Consider the following 20,981-nt stretch of genomic DNA (forward strand, 5'->3'; position numbering starts at 1 on the left):
CCTAAGGGGTTTCTGATTCATCTACACGAAGCATTTTATATGACTGCACACAAGTTAAACACAGTGTACATGCTCAGATAAATAAAGCAACTTTCAAGGATGGGTTTCCGCTATTTCTACTTCGACAATTTTTCAAACTGAGCTGCAGTGATATTTTAAAACCACTTACATGCTTAAAGAGAAAAACAGGAGAAAGATAAAAGCCATAACAACTATTCTTATGTCAACTGCAGATGCTAATCCAAACTCACCACAAAAGTTTTATCACAGCACTGATCTCCCCATAAAGTTGTCATCATATGGGAGGGATATAAATTATATCAGATGCCAAGTTAATTGGGAAGAAGAATAAATGGCTGAACTGCCATTATTTTCCCATGAAGAAGAACACACACAATGTGGACACACCCTTTCGCAAAAGTACGCTAATTCGTGGAATAAAAGGGAGATGAAGTCTGAGCGCCCTCAGCTCAGGAATGCCAGGAATCCCTGGAGGAATGCGTGCGGGCAGGCGGCGGCGCCCCCGACACACCGCGGTCTCGGCGACCCGCGGGGGGCTCCCGGCCCGCGGGGGGGCCCCTCCGCCCCGGACGGTGCGAGTTCACCTGAAACCGAAGGCCGGCAGCAGCACCCCGGGCTGAGGCACCGCAACCGCGGCTCCGGGGCGGCCGGTACACGCACCAGGGGAAAAGAGCCCCCAGAAAAGACTAAGAAATCCTGAAGTCTCACCGGAGACTCTTTTCCGGGCAACTCCCTCCCCGCTCCGCCGTTCAGCACGCCCGCCCCGGGGGCGGCACAGCCGCCGCTCGCCAGCGCAGCCCCGAGGAGCGCTGCGGGGGAAGGCCTGTCCCGGCACGGCCGGCGCTCCGCCAGACTCCGCGCGTTCCCAGCTAGCTGGTCGGGCAGGGAGAGCCGCGTTGTTCTCCCCTCACGCCTGGCAGAACCCCACGTCCTTGGTCTTTGGAAAGGAGCGTGTTTAACGGGGCGAGATGGAGGAGTGAAGCCGGCGACCCAGGGCGCCTCAGCAAGGGGAGCCACCCCCCCAGCCACGGCGCCCCGCCGCGGGCGGCAGCCCCTGAGGCGCCACACGGCGACGTCCCCTGTGCCCACCGCGCTCCGGTCACGTCGCGACCCAGCCCTGTCCGGCCGGCCCCGGCCATCTCGGCGGGAAGAAGCGGGCGACGAGCGCCCGCCCCCACCTCAGCTCCCAGACCTCCCGGCACAACCGGCCGCCGCCGCTCTCCTCACCCGTCCCAAGCCGCCTCGCCCTCAGAGGGGGATCCCCGTCAACTTCGTGCCGCTCTCGCCGCCGCCCCGCCAGCCGCGCTCGCCGCCGGAGCCGAGCGCGGACTGCCCGCCCCCTCCAGCGGGGGAGGGGGTGCCACAGCCGCCGGGACCGGGGCCGCGCCCGGGCCCTGCCGGGGAGGAGCCAGGCGGGGGGCGCTCCCTCAGGTGAGCGAGGGGCTTCCTCGCGCGCGCGCGGCGTTTTCCCGCCCGTCCGCCCGCGCCGGTTGGGCTCTTTGAGGGGGCGCGCGGCGCCTCCTCAGGCTGGTTCCCCCCCCCCCCCCCGTGACAGACACCCATAAACCGCACGCAGAGGGGAAAAGCACCCCGCTCCTCCGCTGCGGGCTGTGGCGAGCGGTGCCGGGACGACCGGGGGCGGCCAGAACAAGGCCGTGAGGCAGCCCGGCCCCGAGCCCGGGTCCTGTCAGCGGGAGGCCGCTGGGCGCTCGGCTTGGCGCTGGCTTCCCAGCGTGCGGGGGCGGCTGGCGCGGCTCCCGGCGGCGGGACGAGCTGAGGCAGCGCTCGGGCGGGCAGGGCCGGGCTGCTCGGAACGCGTGGCGGAGGTAAGGGGGAAGGAGTGAGGCGCTGGTCCGCAGCACGCAGGCTGGAGCCACCGGGCCAGCGTGCCCGTACTGCCCGGGGGGCATCGGCGGCAGCGCCCCTGGGCGCGCCCAGGCGGCCTGAAGCGTTTGGGGTGATTTCCACAATGTCTTCAGCTAAACTGGAAATATCACAAGGTGTCCGCAGGTTTCCAGAATATTCTACATCTACAGTGAGAGCTGAAGTGCTGCCAGCGTGCCTCTCTCCCCAGGCCCGTGTGCAAGGGAAATCTAGGTGCTAAGGGTTTGTGGTTTACAAGTGTCACACAAAAGAATACAGTGCCTATAAGCATCTCACAAGAGTTGGGCCTCAGATAACTTCTTCTGCCCTCAGAATTTTTTTCTCAAGATTTGAACCCCTTAAATCACACAGCACTGTCAAGAAGAAAGGTTAGAGGAGAGAAAGAGCACAACAAAATATTGTAGGTCCATGTCTAGAACCGAGAAATTCAGTGAACATGAGGGAAAAAAACCCACCCAGTATATATGCATGAAAGCCACTTAGGGTCATTCTACAGGAATATGTATAGGCACACATCCTCTTTTCACATCCAGCTGTACTGGAGCTCACTGCTCAAATTTCTGTCAGAGCTGCTCTGCTACTTACACATCTGACAAAACAAGCCAAGTTAGCAAACAGTAGTGTATGGGATTGTATAGTATATAATTGTATGGATTTTCTGTAGAGAATGTCCCTGTCTTAATTAGGGTGTATAAACAGAAGAGGTTCAATCAGAAAAGTAACTGGTCCCAATACAGCATCAATATTGACACTTCTGGGGCGCTGTACCTAGTTTTAGGTTCTATGCTGGGAAAAAGAAGTTAAAGTTCACATGAATCTGTGATACATGGGAAAATGAGGTGCACTCTGAATTTTAAAAACACACGTATTTCAGTAGTATTCCAAATCAGTGTTCCTTAAGGATCTATTTACAGCTGCAAGAAACAGTCAAAAGCAAAACCGGGAGACAGAAAAGGAACAACTGACAGAAATAGCTTGTGATAAAACAGTATACTGCTCGTTAATAAGTAGAAAGAACTGTAAACTGGGAATTGAACACACTATAAACAGTTCTACAGAGGCAGCTACTGAGGTGTTTGCAGCCATCTGACAATGTTTTCTTTTGCTGAGAGTATGGAAGTATTAGGTGTGGCAGGGGCTATAAGTCTTCCATTGTGGAAAAACGCACCTCTGCATAACATACTAAATTCATTCTCCCTCAAAATGGTTGTTGAAAGCTAAGTCAGAGATGTATGGATTTTTCTGCCCTTGGCATTTAGTTGACTTGTCAGGAAAATGCTCATGAGACAGAGCAGCCAAAGTTGAGTTGCTGTCTCGATCTTTTACATATTTTACCATTTAACATTTGCTTTTCATATATTTTTTTCATATAACCAGAGGGCATGACTAATCTTGGAGCTGTTTAAGTTAAAGATGTATTAGTTTGCTTAGCTCCTTGCACTATAATATTCAGAAAGCAAGTGAAGTTTACTGCCCACCCCCTCTAACTGGTAAAACTGAGAAACAAGGCATGGAAAAGAAACAAAGTAATTAAACTTTTTTTTTTTTTTTTTTGTCCTCAGGGTTACATGAGCTATGAGGCAAAGTTTTCATCTGAACTCAGACACATGTACAGGGCTGTATTTTATTACAATTAAAGTGTGAAGAAATACGCTGACAGTTTGTTCAGCCTCATATTGTAGTTTAGTAACGTGTGTAGGAATTGAAATCAATAAAAACCAAAATGCTTCATTAAAGAGGTGTATACACCTATAATTTTCAGGTTATTGTTAGAGGTTAATTAAAACAGGTGTTAATCAATGATGTTATACAATAATACATTTCCATTCATTTAGAAGCAAACCAGAAAAAAACCTGTGAAATATCCATTTCTTGCTAAAACAACCAGGCTATGACGACTACTAGGAATTATTATATAGTCCATAATTAATTTTTTTCATGATTATTACCTATCACGTAACAGCTCAGAAGACAGCTCAATTGCTATCTGATGTGCTTAGCATTAAACTGCTTAGCAAACTGTTCTCTTGTTCTGTATTGAGTTTCAGAAAAAATATTTCATATGATAATTAGGCCAAGCCATTTTTCTTTTTTTTTTTCTTTTTATTTTATTGTATTTTTCATATTACAGGGGGCGGAAAATAAACAGAGGGAAAAAGGTAGACCAGCACAATTGCTAAAACTCTTATATTGGCTATGAGCATCCCATACTGAAGAGGAGAGCTTTGACTAGATTTTAACTCCAAGTTCTATTCTACATTCTATAAGCCTTTGAGGAAAGCTTAATTTAAACCCTTTAAGTTTTCATTAAAACTGTAGTTTAAGTCAAACATTTTGTCAGTTTCTTAGAGATTTTTGGCATATTCTGAACATGAGTTTTAGAAGTACTTGGTATAAATAATGCTACAAACATTAAGACTTTGTTCACTAAGAGCTGTAGTCCAGCAGCAATCCTGCAAGAATACAAGGTCCAGGGAGGTAAGAATTTTTTGAAAGAGTGTATGCAAACACAGCAATATGCTAAAATTGCACCGAAGGCAGCGTTAGGTCATACACAGAATATCATCTCAGTGCAGGCTACCATTTCCTTTCCCACCCCTCATCCACTTTCTTTTCCTCTCCTTTAAACGAAGGCTTTGGTCCTTGTTTACAAAACTGGCTCGACACTGATTAATGCCTCTCTGACCAGGCAGTGTATTATCAGGCAGTTGTGAAATACAATACAAAATGGAGTATGCAGCTAAAGCAAAAACAAACAGTAATGCTCTAGCAGCTTGTGCTGTAGATTAATTCCAGCTGCTAGCTACACCAGCACACCCCGGGTACTGAGCAGCATTCCCTAAAATTCAGCTCTCCTTTTGCATTGAGTCAGACTGGATTGAAAGTTTGGGTTATTAGTGCTATATGCTTGGCTCCTAGCAAGATGCATCTGTCTCTTTCTGTTCAACTACACACTGAACTGAATTTTGACACTTTATTACAGACCCCTGGTTTCCTTGCAGGAAAGGATCTGATCCAATAATCACAGTGGAAAGAAAAAAAAAATAAAAGTCTTTCTCACAGTATATAATTACTCTGCAACACTGCTTCTGACTCATCTTTTGCAATATATATAGCAAATTTCCTCAAATTATTATAAAATACTAGATGTCTGTTACTTAAGAAGTAACAAAATTATCTGTTATTATTGTATTCAGTAAGGTGTTGAATAGACATTTTTATCTATTTCTTATTTCAAGAAACCAGTCTTGCAGATTCAGTTCTTCTTTCTAGTCTACCATTATTTACACTGATTTGTTGTTTTCTCAAATTGTATCTCAACCATTTAAACAAACAACAAAGAACTTTTGAGTTATAAGAGCATGAGAAAATACCGTTTTATAAAAATCAGAACACTTTGGCTATCATAGAACACAAGGAACAGTTCTGTTTTAAATGTCAAATTTACTGTGGTGTAAATTTACTTTTAGAGGAGGATTTAGGTTATTTGAAGGAATTTAATTTTACACTCTTACCAGATGCTTTTTAATTTATGACCTCTCTTTTTTCCTTGAAAGACAACTAACCAGAAAGGCGGGCCTTTTATTTTCCACCTTTCTGATTTTTTTCCCGTCTTTTCACCATGGTCTTTCTCCTCTTCTTTCTCACTTGCTTCGCTCCCTCCTCCCCTTTTTCTTTCTGGGGGTAGCCCCAGTCTTTTACATTTGTCATCTCTTGTTCTCCCATTTCTCTGTTCTCCCATACAGAGCTGTCAAACACACAGGGTACTGCTGATACAACCCAGAGCACTGGGTTCACTCTGTCTCTAACCCAAGCGCGCAATGTGGAGAGTTGTATAACAATATTCTAAAAAAAGTCTGAATAATCCCAGCCATTAGGGTAGCTATTCAGGAACATGTTTACATTGCAGGAGAATAAGATGCAGTAAATGAAATGTACAAAATGATAAGTTACGAGCTGAAGATTTAAACTATAACTTGTCTTCTATATAATTTAATTTCATTTTAGTTAGCTCAAGTTCACAAATACTCTTCCTACTAAATATAAGACTGTACATTTATTAATCTTACTTACGTACATAGAAATCAAGAGTGAGATTTCAAAGTTGCAAGGTGAAATGAAGAGAAGGTACTATTGACTTCAAAAGCTGTTGAGGGGAAAATACAACACAAAGTTTGATCACACATAATATGATAGTTTCAGTATTCATTTATCAAATAATATGTAGTCCAATAATTAAGTGAATAATTAGTACTGATAGGAACTTTAGTTGAAGATTTTGGACACTGTTCTGTATCTAGCCACCACAGGACTTTCTGACCTCCCATTCTTCTCCTTGGACAACTTCTGGCTACATTCACATTTCTTCCTTCACCTTAATGACAGTCTTGCTCCCTTGAATAGCTTTATTCAAATAATCCTAGCAATGACAAAAGAAGTTTTTCCAAGAAGAGCCTGCAGAAATCCTAGGTACTACCAAGTGCATGTACATTAAAGATCCAGAAACCATTTTGCTATCTGCTCTGTGGTGCTCTATGTAGCTCCTCTTGGTCAAGTCCAGCCTGCTGGGGTTTAGCTGTGCCTGCACTGCAGGAACAGACTAGATTTTTTGGGAGTAGCATAGACTGAGTCTCTGTTTTGCACAAATACATAAAGTTAGTAATTTGTTGGCATTTCCAATATATTTATTTGAAGGAAGCTTAAAAGAGTGCATTGTTTCAGTCATTGCAAACGTAAACATTGATTATCGCAGAAACAGCAAAGTAGTAAATTATGCTTTCCCATGCTTATATTAAAGATTCCTATGCTCTTTATGCATGGAGCTCTTAAGAACTATTGCTCTTATCTATTTTATAACAACAGCCTTAGTATTAGGACCTTGTACTAGGAATGTAGCACTCCATGCAGATACCAAAAAATGCTGTACAATCTAAAACAAAAAAAAAAACAGACAAAAGATTTAATCACAAAAAAAGAATACAGAATGTGCTATGCTGAAACCAAAAACATATATCATGGCAAGATAATGCAGGAGCTTTCTGAGTAATTTAACAATTCCATCTGTCGTGCTGAAATAAGGTGCATACGTGTGAGGTTAAGCAAATGTAAGCATTTTTGATGTATTTAAAGTTTAACCTAGCATAAATATTTGCAAAATTAAGGTCTGAATCCTTAAGCTTGGCATCCAGAAATTGCATCCTGGAGACAGAATATGTTCTGTCTCTCTCAGAAATATTAATTTCAAATCTTGTTTTACCTTTAAGTAGCCTCCTTTTGTTTACAATGTAGATCAAAGATTATCTTGGTTTGGGGTAAGCAGGCAATTTAACACACATATAGTGTGCTAAGGAAGACAGAACAGAAGAACAAAAATAATATTTTCATGTTTTAAAATGTACTGTTGACTAAAAATATAGCAGGACAAGGTTTTGTTCAGTTTAGCCTATCTGTTAACTCATCCTTTTAGTCACATGAAGATTCGCAGACACTGCATCTTATATTCAGTTTTCTTAGAAATGTGTGTGTGTCCCTGGTGAGAACTAAGGCCAATATCCAGTAAAGAATTTAGGCTCCTAATTCCCACTGAATTAAAATTATTTCAAGAGACATGAAATGTTAAATTTATTCTTGAGTTCAGAACCAGGTAGCTTTTGGAACAGAGATAAAATCATCACTATCCCATGTAAAACCTGACTTTTTTCCCCTGTAGGCATGCATGAATATGTTAATTATTGCTTCACACACACACACCCTTTTGGGCAAAGATAAGGAAACATTTCCAAGCCTAGGGAAGCCTAAAGCAATATCTGATCCAAAACCTTTATCCCAGCGGAATTCCGCTACGTTGGCGGTGCTTTTCTGCTGCTGTGCAATAGCACCACCTGGTGCCTCCAGTGATTTTAACCGCTCTGACCCTTTGACGAACTTGCACCTGAGCAGCTTGAAAAGAAAGACCAGGAAATAAAGACTATCTTTAATATTCTGAAGATTGTTTTTATCTCTGGCCACTTTTCTTAATCAAATGAGGTAATAAAATTGAAATAGCTTTGTGAAGCAATATTTTAGAAGAGCGATAAACGTTTCAGTAACATCCCAGATAAGAAACATTAAGGATCAACTTAGATACTGATCCTTCTGCTTTAAAGGTGAAGCATCACTCCTGATTCACCTCCAATATCTTAACTACTGATGCATTGAAGACTTAAGAAAATACCTGTAACTTTGCAAATCTAGGCAAGACCCAGAATGTCAGGTTAAGGAAGATAGGTTTTAGAGGACTGGAATTTCCAACCTTTATAGGTTTGTTTTGTCAGGACTGATGCAGAAAACTGCTTAAGCATGTCCTTAACTTAAAAGGCCTTCTTTAGTCCTACTCGCTTCAATATGACATAAACAGTCATTCAAAATTGAACATGGAAAAATATTCAAGGCTGAACATACCACTTGGAAACAGAAGGAGGGAAAAGCGTGGGAAAATGAATGGGTGATATGGAAATCCTTTGCTTTTTCTTTTTCAAGGAGAAAAAAAAAAAAGAAAGGTAGCAAACACATGCAACTTTTTTTACTCATTTGGAAGGGTGGAAACCATAGCAGAATAAAATCAACTCTCTCCTAACTGAAAAAAAAAAGTCCAGTACATATTTAAAAAAAAAAAAAAAAGCACAACAGAAGACAGACTTTTAACTATTAAAAAAAGTTACACCGCAATAACAGAAAATTATATTACCATAGTGTCAGATTTACCGTGTCAGGAGCCAGTAGAATGGACTGCATGAAATTGAGAGGTTGCTGAAAAGAATTAGTGTATGAAGATTGCAGAGGCACACTCTACCCTGTCTCTCCTTGCTTTGAAGTTCCAGGAGGGAATTGTCGTGTGTTTTTTGGGAACTGCTAACCAAAACCCCAAATCAAGCAAGATGTGTTTGTACAGTAGAATGTACATGCATATAATAAGCATTTCATGGAGATTTTTAACGTTTTTCAGTTCCATTTGTGAGCTAAGTACTTTTTTTGCACAACTCTTACAAAAAGTATTCTGAGAACTAAAACCATGAGCGAACACACAAATGACACAAACTCAGGGGAACTAGTTCATCCTGGCCTTTGCCATGGTTTATTCCTTGCTTGCTTTTGAAAACAACAAACACTGCCTTGTACAGGTTTCCATTTCAGATCCCACAACCATCCATTGTCTTAAGAGAAGTTTACAGCCTAATGATGAGTCAGTGCAGAATACTTAAGGTATTTTAAATTCTCAAATATGGAGGCTTCAGTGATGAAGTAGGTTCTATGTTTCCCACTCATGCGAAGCCTGCTCATCTTTACTGGGGTTTAAAGCACACACAGAGAGATGTTCATACAGATTTAAAACTGTACTGATAAACTGAACTAATACTCCACTTTTCAGTTAATATTGTTTTCTTTAGGTAGAATCAACTTTTCCTGGTTAGTGTTTTGTGACTGTAGAGGGTGCTCTTAAAATACTGGTGATGGTAGTAATATATGGCAATCAGTTTCTCTTCCTGTAAAGCTTATCAATGTTAGGATGTTTATATTTAGCAAAGAAAGTTGTTGTACAGCTAGTGTGTTTTGTTTTGGATATGGGCAAGAGCCACTATGCACATTTGTGTCCAAATTCATCCCTGGAAACTTTTCTGGATTTAGTTTATTTTTGCAAGTATGTTTCTGCCAAACAGTGATAGTATCTTCTGAGAAAACTATTGATGCTGTCTAAAACAAGTTGAAAGAAATACTAAATAGAGTGTATTTTTAGTTGCAAGGCCATTCAAAGTTGGATAACAGCTTATTGTTCCAAAGAAGTAATTTAACTATTCACAAAAATTCTTTAGTTACATGAAATTGATGCTCCCACATTGTGCTATCTGGAATTCTGTTGAGAAGGATTTAACTTTATTTTACTTTCCTTTGTCTGTAGTTTGGCAGATTGCTCTGCCATACTCCCAAGCTATCTGTTCTTTTATACTTCTCTAACTGAATTAGCAGGGGGAAAAAATCCTAGATACAATGGACTAAATCAAATTAGTCCTGCTATGTTTTTCCCTCAAATATACAGTATATGTCTTTTTAAATATAAAACTGTGTTCCCATCAGTACAGATGAGAAATAATTGAGTTGATTCTGTATGCTTGAGAAATGTTACCTCTTTCTAGAGAGGGCAGAGTCTATAAACCTCAGACAGGTAAGAATTTTATTTTAATAATCGGAACTGCAATACGGCTGTTTCAGAGCGGTGTGAGGAGAGTTAACGTTTCTGAGGTCAGGACCTTTCCTATGAGACCACGACTAGGCTATAGGCTTCTGTCAGCACTCCTTTGTTAGTCCTGGATGTGTTGAGGTGTGATCTTAGACTGACATGACTGTGTCAGAAAAAGCCTATACATTTGCAACAGCAAAACGACACTTTCTCTTGACTAGGTTGTTTTGCTGGGAGGGGATGAAACATACACTGCAGAAGCACAGTTTTCCCAGTCTAAACTTTTTCTAACAATTACTCTGCTTCTTATACTGAATTTGTATACTTATCCTGAGAAGGTACTCTTAAACATGAATTCAGATAATAGGACTTTCACCAGTGGTCACTCATTTGAGATCCAGACGTCATATAAAATTAACCCTATTTCAGACCAGGTCTACAGAAGATATTTATTATATATGAGGGTGTCACAAAGGCTGTGACTCTTTGCCATCCTTTTGCAACAGCTCTACTGGCCTGTTCATCTCCAGTTTCCACATCAAATTCATCACTCTATCAACTTGCAAGTTAGGGCATGTCCCTTAGCATGTTTGTACACTGTATCATACAAAGGGGACTTTATGTTAGCTAGGACTGTGACTGCAGGCTTGCCATGCAAATAGTCAAATGAAATTCTGTCTTTGTGAGAGCTGGCAAAATTAACTATCCCCACACATCAGGCAATTCTCTTCAATAGAAGAAATGATAATGCCTGCAGTCTAAGGATGGAAAATATTTCTGATATGAGTCATGTAACAGGGGAACACAATGATAGGCTGAAGACAAGGAGTTTTTCTCATATCTCATAGTAATTTGAACAACCAACCTTGATGAGTACACTAAGATAAATAGTCACACTTAATTTTCTTTTTATCACAGTATTTCTGGTGGGCAGTGTTTTCACTTCCATAGGAGAAACTAGAAGTGTCTCACCTACACATCCCTTGTACTGAGGTTCTAAAAATGGGAGAAATGCAAATTTAATAACCTCTGTAAGTGTTAAGACTTGAACAGAGACTTCCTCTGATCACTAATCCTCTATTCCCTGAGCTATTAGAAAAACAGATAATACTTTTACTCCCTTGCTTTGTAAGAAAAGGTTGGCATAAATTTCTAACTCTAGGAGAGAGTTCAGAAATGTATTTTGGAGATTTTCACATCTCTACAGCTCACATTAAAGGATCAGAATGTCAGAAACCGATGGAACTCAAGACCCATCACCCTTTCTTCAGTCTTTAATAATGGCCAATCTGCATGTAGCCTATCAGCTTTGGTAATTTCTGTGGTGGACCCTCTTCCCGCAAGTGTGAAAAGAGGCAATGCACTTCATTCTGGGGTGGAGATTCCACTGCACAGCAAAACCACAGTACCAAAGCCTCTGACCTGTAGCCATTTACAAAAATCACCCAACACATTCTAAACTGGATCTGCCCTTAGTGGTTCACTTTTTAAAACCCACTCTACAATTCTAGAAAATCTTAAAAGCTCAGAGAAGAAATCTTGCATTGTACAGTACTTGCATATTTCAAGCAGTGAAAGCTGTAAATGATGCACATGTTGGAATGACAATAAGACAAATGGAAGCTTTCGTTGGGAAAATGCAAACCAGAAGACAGATAGCTTGTTTTGCTTTAGGCAAAGCATGAATGCAAACATTTAAACTAGAGAAACTCCCCTTTCCTTCTGTGGCCCCTCTGAGCCATTTACATTAATTACTTGGAACTATTTACCTCATTCCCTTCATTTAGGCCCCAGGTGCAGACACTCTGTATACTGAAAATTATTTTCATTCTTTTCACTACAGTGAAAAAACAATATATGTGGAAACACTCATCTTTTCCTTTCTGAAATCCAGGAATGTTAGGAGAGATGGCACCCTAATATATATTTTGTGCTCTCCTGTTTTATAACACCCTGTAACAAAACAAGAGAATGGTGTGGGTGTGTGTGTGTCAGTGATGTTTCTTTGTCTAAGTACAATGAAAATATTTGTTTAGTTTTGTTGCAATAGCAGGGGCAGCTGGCAGTGTTTGCAGTTACGTGTCTTCTAACACTTCACTGAAGAGATACCCCTAATCTTTGAAAAAAGACAAATATCTCATTTTGCAAATGTGCTGACCTGTGCTTATGCAGTGGCTCTGACAGTCTTCTTTTGTGATCAGAATGTTAGCCTGTCTTTGAAATGGGTCCTTAAAGTATGACCCGCCAGATCCAGACATGCACTTTTCCATATGTGAAGCTAGAGTATTAGTGGAGGCATTAAACGTTTAGAAAATAAACAGTCAATCACATTAGAATTTTTTTTTAAAAAAAAAATCATCACAGCAGAAGCTCAAAACCAAAATTTCTAAATTGGCAGAAAAGAGGATCAGTGTCAATATCTATGATTCTTTTTGGCAAGATAACCACCTCTCAAAGCTCTTGCTTAGAGTTTCATTTCCAGCTTCCCTCTGGGGGAAAAAATTAATTAAACCTTTTCTTGTGCTCTTACTGAGAGGTTCTTCTGCTCTTGATTATTTTGGAATACAAACAACAGACTGTGGGACACTGGCTGTATAGATATATTTAAATAATGATTAACAAAATCTATGGCTATTTGCACAAAGTATATTCAACTTCTACCTTCCCAATAAAGAATATCAGTCAATCCCAGGGTAGCCCAGGTCATCAAGGGGTGGCTACTGAGTCTGGCTCCCCCTGTCACAGCTGCCTGGCAGCTGGCCCACCCTCAGGAACAGCCAGCTGTCTCTGCTGTGCATTTCAGCTTCCTCCAAGTTTGCATGTGGACCTGTGAAGCAGCTGAGTTTATTTTGCCCGATCGGCTTATTTATTGTCAATCCAGAAAGTTTTCCCATTGCCATGACTGCTGATGATGTAGTCAGTTTGCACTTGGAGTTTTCAGCATGGCCTCTCTGCTCTGTCATTTCTGCAGGTCTGCACTGGCTTTTCAAAAGATCAGATCTGTTTCACAGATTTTGTTAGTTTTCAAGTCAGTTCGGCACTTCTCTGTTGTGATCCTATTGGTAGTCCAGATGCACAAGTTTCTTTTCTCAATCTGCTAGCTTCTGGCCCCTAGCATACTCAGACTATGAGAAAGATGAATCCTTCCTCTGCTTTCTCTTATGTTCCAAAGGCATATGTGTGAAACTATTCTAGCTGCTAGGGTGACCCTTCATTTAGAAGACCATGTTAAAGCATAGACACCTGTATTCATTAATGATATATATCTCAGACCTCAGTCAGAAATATAACTCCCTCATAGAACTGTGACCAATAACAAAGGAAACAAAACCAATCCATTCTATGTTCATTTTCTTATGTCAAAAGGAGGGTGTAAGTAGCACCTGCCATAGTAAAAAACCTCTTGAGTTTGAGGGTATAAATCCATGCATTCAAGGATTTTCAGAGGCAATCTTAGGAGTAATTCACTGTTAGAAGTAGGAAAGTACCCTCAGAATAAAAACATTATTTCCCAGAACATTTGTCTGTCTTTAAATTGAATATATGATGTATGCCCAAAGTATGCAGAAACTTTCTTTCTATCACCAACTAATAATCAAGTATTTGTCTGGAAAAGAAAGTTATTTGACCTAGTGAATATAGTAAGAAGATATTGTAATTCATTTAACTATTTAGTCATTAGATTGATTAATAACCTGTTGCATTTGGTTACCTAGATGAGAGAAAGAGATATTTTGTAAACCCCTGTTTTATTAATTTTTTATGGTATGCCATCTTCTTATTCAATAGGACAGCACTAAAAATGTTTGTAGTGATATTCATTGCTTTATGTAACCTCATTATCTTAGTTACTTACAGTCTCAGCTCAGTGGCATGATTTTTCACGAATGTGTCATATGAAAGTCTCCAAATTGTTTTTAATCACTCCCAACTTATGGGCTTTTTCTGTGATTGCAGTATCCTTACTGAGATGTGAATTTGAATGAAGAAAAAATGGTCCACTCCCAGACATCCATATCCAGGGGAGATAAACTTAAGACATTGTCATGAAACTGTGGTGGCCTCTCTAAGCTGGGTTACTGGCAGATGCAAGAGATCATTACTCCAGCTTCAACCACTCCTCTCAGATTTAAACAATGGCATTCACAGGCATAGGAAGAGACATTCAGCTGTCTGAACAGCTATTTCTGTCCACTTCTGAAGAGTGCCAAATCAGGTGCAGTCATGCCTACTGGCTAGGTGGTGTAACAACCACAGTCACACAAGCCTTGGCCATCATCACATCATATTGCATACTTCCTTGTAGAGGCACTAACAAATTTCATTCCAGTGCTCTTCCAAACCACACTAGTTAATAAAGTCATGTCATTCATTTTGAATTATTTTGTATCCAGTTGGACTCAAATTCAACTGCTTTAATAGGTTCTTCTTGACCTTCCCAAATCTTTTTGCAGCTTGTCAGAAACTTTTTCCATTACCATAGTCCATGGCAGCAGTTAGCACACTAAAATTTGCTGGCAGGTATATTTATTAGGACTGAAGCCTAGTCAGGATGGCATCTGAACTCATGTCCAACTTAGGTAGGCAGAATCACTCAGATATGTGAAGCTACTGATTCTGTTTCTGCATAAGTACTTTCTAGAAAGGGGGCCTCTATCACCTGTAAGCATGAGCAGCTGCTGAGTGGGAAAAAATTTTAAACAAATCCTCTGGTATGGAAATCTGTTTTTCATTCCCTACTTAATGTCTAATATTCAACTAATTCTACCTACACTGCATTCACACATTCTGATTCTAATTCCTGTTAAATACGGTGTCTAAAAATTCCATCAGGATTAGCATGGAAGTATAGAAAGTAAATATATCCGGGAAAGAGAATTAATTTTAAATTATAATGTTGTGCTTGAGAGTGATTACACTAAGCATGAAATCTGTGTGATTCATGATTATTCCTGCTATTTCTGATTTTTGCTTCAAATGAAATTGGGCTGATTGTGAAGAATGTTACTGGATTCTGTTTGTTTAAAAAGGAAGTTGGCGTTTGGGGGGGACGTAGAGTTGATGATGACAGTCATCACTGCCACAGTATTTGAGGGCAGAGAACTAAAGAGCCTGAGAGATGCTTTCCCATAAATACACTGTTCTTCAAGCACAAAGACTTGGTAAGGAAACAATTCCTTCTAATTAGGAAAGTAATTTTAAGCAGAAAAAGATGTAAAAGCTTAAGGACTGTTCTTGTCAGAGAGAGATGTTTCAGAGAAGAATTAGGGCAATAGAGGATTATTGTTTTGTTAAGCCTTTGATTGAGATCTCAGACTTTCATCAGTTCTGTAGCAATGCAAGCAAGAGATCTAAGGCTCAAACACATCTCCAGAAAAGAGATCTTGGAGAAATAAAATAAAATAAAAAAAACCCAACCCAGACTAGGATTTAGCTTTTGGGTATTTATAACTCCCAGTTGAGAGCCAAGGGGAAGTTTTTCTGTCATCACCCTGTTACTTTTAAAAAACAGAGGGGAAAAAAATTTTGCTTTTGATTTCTCAAAAAATAGTGTTAGTTATTTGAAAAACTCCAGACCAGAGCATGAAAGATCCTTTAGAGGAGAACTCCAGGGTTGTTATTTAGAGCCTGCCCTGAGTATAATCAAGATTAAATCCTTTAATGAAGGCAAAGCTTACTTATCTGATCAGATCCTAGCATAATGGTCTAGCATGTGATATTATTCTGTATAAGTTACATAAGTTTTTATTTAAGAGCATACTTTACCTTCAGCTGCACAAACAACATTTTTAACCTGTTCAGATCTTTGAGAAATACAGACAAATCTGAAGAGAAAAATTGAATATTTGTTAACAAAATAAAATCAAATCTTTCTGTGACTTGGTTAAGATGAAAGCAAGACAGGAAACTAATAAAGAGGATCAGAGAACCTGGAAATAAATGTTGACAGGCTTGTGCACTGGCAGTTTAAAATCACATACTATTAAGCATTAGCTTTCTGCTTAAGTGTTTGCCCACAAGATTGCCTTTCCTTAGTAAAGGCTAGAGATTACCCACGACTCATTTGTGTTTGCAGGTTTTCTGTAAGTATGTGTGGGTACATACTACCATTTATCAGCCACAATGCACTGAGGTCACAAGTCCTCTGTCTCATTAAAAAACAGTGAGCCAATTGAAAAACAACTCCCTTCTCCCTTGGCGCATCTGAACATATGGTGCGGGAGTACTACACTTCATTTTGAAACAGTCATATCTGGGAAGAAGCTAAGCGGTTAGGCAAAAAGGTAGGTAATAAAACTTTGGATATACAGAGTCATATAGTTTTCCTGTTTTGACAATAGAATTGGTGGACTACAGCTTCAAGCTTTTTAGAGTTTCTCACATACTGAAAAATAAAGATTAAAAGTTACAATATTAAAAGCCTTAGTGAAAAGATTAAAACAGAAGCATGACCCTACTTCAATGCAGAAACGTCTCAGAGCTTCACAAAATCATGAATTAGATGTAGAGTGCTGGTGTACTCAGCATACATGATATAGGAGCATTGTACCATCAGGGTGTTAGTTACTGTCAGAAAACAATGACAGAAGAGAAGGTGGTTGCTTGACTCCTTATATGTCTAATATATTGTGATCTAATATGTCACATTAAATAATTGTTTATAAGTTTCACAATACCGGCTTGTAACAATTACCATTCCATGTCTTACAGACATAGTCTAAGTACAGGAGGTGCTGGTTGCTGTAATACCACTGGTCTTGCCTTTCACATTGACATAAAAAAGTATAGTGCCAATTCCTGCTGTTCAGACTGCTTTTTTCCAAGACAGATTTTTTTAAAAAAATATTTACATGCAAGAGTTAAAGTTCTCAATAATCTGTTCATCCTTTTGCCCAGGAAAGCTGCTATTGTATCTTGAGAAAGCCTTTTCCAGGCTAAGGAACTGCTATACTTTCATTCAGCTTTAAAAAGAAACTAGTCATAAAAAATTTTTATACTTGAATACAGACCTTAAGAGTTTTATTCAAAATGGTCCTCCAGAGAACACAGTGAAAACAGTATCTCTTGGGACAGCAATGGAGAAGTTTTCATCAGCATTGAGAATGCAAATATTCATTGCTTCTGCAGCCAAGTAAATGCTCACTATTTTGTGGCACTATATATTCAATCAAAATAAAATTACTTTTTGTTTTCTTTATTATTTCTCCCCACCATATGTCACATTCCCTGCTGAATTGATTCTGGTTAACCAGAAAACAATAAAGTTAGTCAGCATGGAATGTGACTTCATTGGCAAATAAAAGGACACTTTTCTAGTGCATCATGACATGGTCTCTACCGATGTAGATAATGTAATAGAATGGATAGCAGCACTTCTCTGTCTGCTTAATGCTATGAGTTCAAACTTTTGCATGAGGAAAAAAAGGCCAAAAGGGAATGTTTAAACAATACTTCTTAAAACTAACTTTTCTTTCTGTGTCAGATATCTAAGCTAATTACTTTTTTGTTATACTCTTAACTAAAGCTGGAACAAAGTTTCAGAAAGCTCTTCCTTCCATATTTGCAAAAATGAAAACATAATACCCAACAAGAAAGTATTTCTACAGTTGGGGGTGGGGGGGATGGGTAGCAAAAACCCCCCAACACTGAGGTAGAGTAAATGGAACAGATCTTTTTCTCCCTCTTCAGCTGTACAAAGTGCTGGGATGGAAAGAGTGCCACATTCAGTTACTTCCTTCCACAACACACCAAGAAGCAGAGTTGCCGATTTTGTTGTCCAGCTCCAGAAACAGATGTGGTTTGAATTCCTGCACACATGGGCATGAGTGCATATGCAGACACAGACATATACATATGTACCTTGCTTATTTCCACATGCTTATACTTGATTGAGAAGGCCTACCTGTAACTTTTTCAATCACCCACAGCCTGTAAGCAGTTCAAGCAGAGTTCCAGAGCCAGGGTTACACGCTGTCACCAGGAGAAGGACTGTGATAATGCACGATTAGTCCAAATCTCTGAGAAGAAGCAAAACAGCTGGGACTACTAAGCCTGGCATCACTGGATTGTAGTGATCAAGTTGTGCACTGGAGTAGGGGGACACCTGGAAACCATTTCCTGCTTGTGAACTGATCTCCCTCCCCCTTCCTCTCAAAGATAAGTGTATGCAATGTGGCTTTTGGCCACAGCGAGGTTTTTTGGATTTGTAATGTTAGGAAAGTTTACTTTAAAGGCACAAATCCAGGTCTTTCCTTACATATAAAACTTCAAAAGACCAATTTTTTCCCCTCTGATGCTCCACCCCCCCAATCTCTTCTGACTTCAAATTTTTCCAACTCCGAAAAAGTCTTTGCAATTTCATCTTGAAACTGGCAAATGAACTTTAACAGACTAGAGACTGCTTAGGTACTAGCCTGAGCTTTCACACTGCTAATGCCAAAGCCACTGATTGTTGCTTTCTAGCTGTACCTCACTAACATACAACAGGTTAAGATTTCCACACACCCCAACTCTTAAATACTTGAAGTTTCCTTGGCTGTGCAAAGTAAGCACATATTTTGTCCATGAGAGTGCCTTTGAGCAGTATCTCTTTTGTCAGTTAGGTTTCTCTTGTGGACTTGCCAGGAGACATCTCCTGACTGGTCGTCTTTGTCTCTGGAAACATTTCACTTGGCAGAATGGTCCCTCTGCTTTAGCTATTGGGTAAGGTGTTGGTCTCTCTGAAATCAACTGGAGCCACCAAATTTTAAGATGCCAGAATTTTTCACCTCCTGTCTTTAAAATCACTGAAGACTAGAAGCATGCAATGCTTCATCAGTTTGAAAATGCTCCAGCTTTTTCTTGATATTTTCTATGGAACTGTTGGTCTTAGAAAAACTAATAGCTGAGGTGGAACATGCTTGTATTTCTGATACAAGTTTATAAACAACCGCCAATTAATTGATTTTCTTTTTGCCAAAAGAAACCTCAGTTTTCATAACCAAAGTCTAGAATTTTTGAAAACAGAACAAACCAAAAAATGATAGCCAAATATTAGGAGACCAATAAAAACGGTTTTGTGAAGTCTCATACTAAATGTCACTTAGATATTCTCCAACGTATTGAGAAAGTTGCTTTTTACCTAAAGACACATGTTTTCATGTACAGTTCATTAGCATTATGTTATCATACTGTTGCAGTAGTTGTAAGATTTTAATAATTGATTTTCATCTCTTAACCAGTGATCTCTAAATGCAGAGTCTGAATGCAGGCTTACCCTCCAAGTCTTGCTGGGGAGGTTAGGACTTTATAGGAAAGTCACACTCTCACTCTTTCAAAATATACATGGTAACATAAAGTATAAGTGGTCAGAGCACACCAAGGGCTATCTCTGGCCAAAGAAGCCAAATATGATACTACAGCCAGCATGGCAGAGACCTCATCAGCCAGGGCCCCATTCTACAATACCAGAGCAAGAGAGCAGGGAAGACTCAGGGGAGGCAGCAAGGGTTAAGCAAAAGGCCAAATACCAGGCAAGTCTGCAGCAACAAAGCAGGTCCAACATTAAGACAGGCAGGCAGTCTGCACATCAGGATCAGCCCAAGAATCATCAGGCAGGACCATAGCGACAGGCAGGGCTGAGATGAAGCTGGGAAGTCAGCTCAGCTGATGATCTGATCAGCAGGTTCCATAGCCAAGCACCGGCACACCTAAAAAATAGCGCAGGTAGGGGCTGAAAGTCCAGGGCTGAGCTTAAATGAAGGCCCAGGGCCGCTGGGCAAGAGTGTGGGTAGAGGCCCCAGGCGATGCTGGTCAGGGCCATTAAATCCTATCGGTGCACTCGGCCCCCTGACATCAGTCAGTAGAACATCCAATCTCGTATTTTCATGCGTAAGCAAGAGAAGGGAAGAATTATGGTTGTGGTTTGACCTGTGCTGCATTTTCTGACCCAAGTGCCTGATTTCTCAACCACGATATTACAGTAATGCGATGTCTACCCACAGTTTATATAAACACAGAGTATGTTAAACAACTGACTTATGATGTGATACTTTTGTTTCCACTGAATTCTAGACCATCTGCATACTGAAAAATTTCTAGACTTGTGAAGAAGATCTGATCTATTCAGTTATTTCACTAAGTAGTCACAGATACTCCTGGGTATTCTTCTGCGTGTACTTTGACATTTATATTTCATTCTTTTTTTCATTGCAATTAAGCATCTGATGGATCCCGACACTTGGTTGTTACTTCTGTACTTTTGAAATGTCTTCTTTGCTGATCTTAAACCTTTAAAATTCTCTATTTATGTGCTCTTCAAATTATGAAAATTAATGCAAGCCTTTTTCCTGAGGCTTAGAGTTGCTATAGCAGAGTTTCTGGTCACCTGATTTCTGAGAAACAGTTTGGTCCGTGTCTATTGATAAGCAATGTTTTCTTTTTCATCTTCCCTAGCTGAGGTGATACATACTGCTATCTCATATTCTGGGACATGGAGCAGGATGTCAGCAGCATTGCAAGATACAACTGTAACAGGCACTCGGTACTTTTTGGAATAACTCCTGATCAATGTGTGATGTGTCCAGTTTGCTAACTGTATCCCCCAGTCTATAATTAACAAAATGCATGTTCTTCTGTTGATAGAGAGTAGATTCAAAGCATACCAAATTCTACCAAGTATCTGGGAGTAGAAGCAAAAGAGAAACAACAGGTTTTGTTCCAGATGAAAAGAGTGAATGTATGAGAAGTTAAGAGCACCTGTTCTGGGTCAAACCAAAAGCCCATCTAGCTCGTATTGTATTTTGAACAGCGGTCAAGGGTGGGTGCCTTGCAAGAGGAAAATGCTTTTCAAATTTTCCTTGCAAAAATTATTTCTTCCATG

The 20,981-nt window shown here is 40.3% G+C and overlaps 1 protein-coding gene and 1 long non-coding RNA gene across 5 annotated transcripts in view; one reads left to right on the forward strand and one right to left on the reverse strand.

Moving 5' to 3' along the window:
* Positions 1 to 1,388, reverse strand: part of CGNL1 (cingulin like 1) — a 63,861-nt gene extending 62,473 nt beyond the window's left edge. For 2 of the 4 annotated variants that reach the window (XM_055808538.1, XM_055808534.1), the window contains exon 1: positions 1,249 to 1,387. The gene's annotated coding sequence lies outside the window, so the exon portion shown is untranslated. Of the gene's footprint in view, positions 1 to 1,248 lie in introns of all 4 variants that reach the window. The other 2 variants (XM_055808525.1, XM_055808544.1) reach the window with 2 other exon arrangements.
* A 198-nt stretch (positions 1,389 to 1,586) lies between these two features.
* LOC114010743 (uncharacterized) overlaps positions 1,587 to 20,981 on the forward strand; it is a 38,282-nt gene continuing 18,887 nt past the window's right edge. Inside the window, exon 1 of the long non-coding RNA XR_008747856.1 lies at positions 1,587 to 1,847. This is a non-coding gene — a long non-coding RNA (uncharacterized LOC114010743). The remainder of the gene's footprint in view (positions 1,848 to 20,981) is intronic.

This window comes from Falco peregrinus, chromosome 1 (assembly GCF_023634155.1).
Source record: "Falco peregrinus isolate bFalPer1 chromosome 1, bFalPer1.pri, whole genome shotgun sequence".
NCBI classification, from domain to species: Eukaryota; Metazoa; Chordata; class Aves; order Falconiformes; family Falconidae; genus Falco; species Falco peregrinus.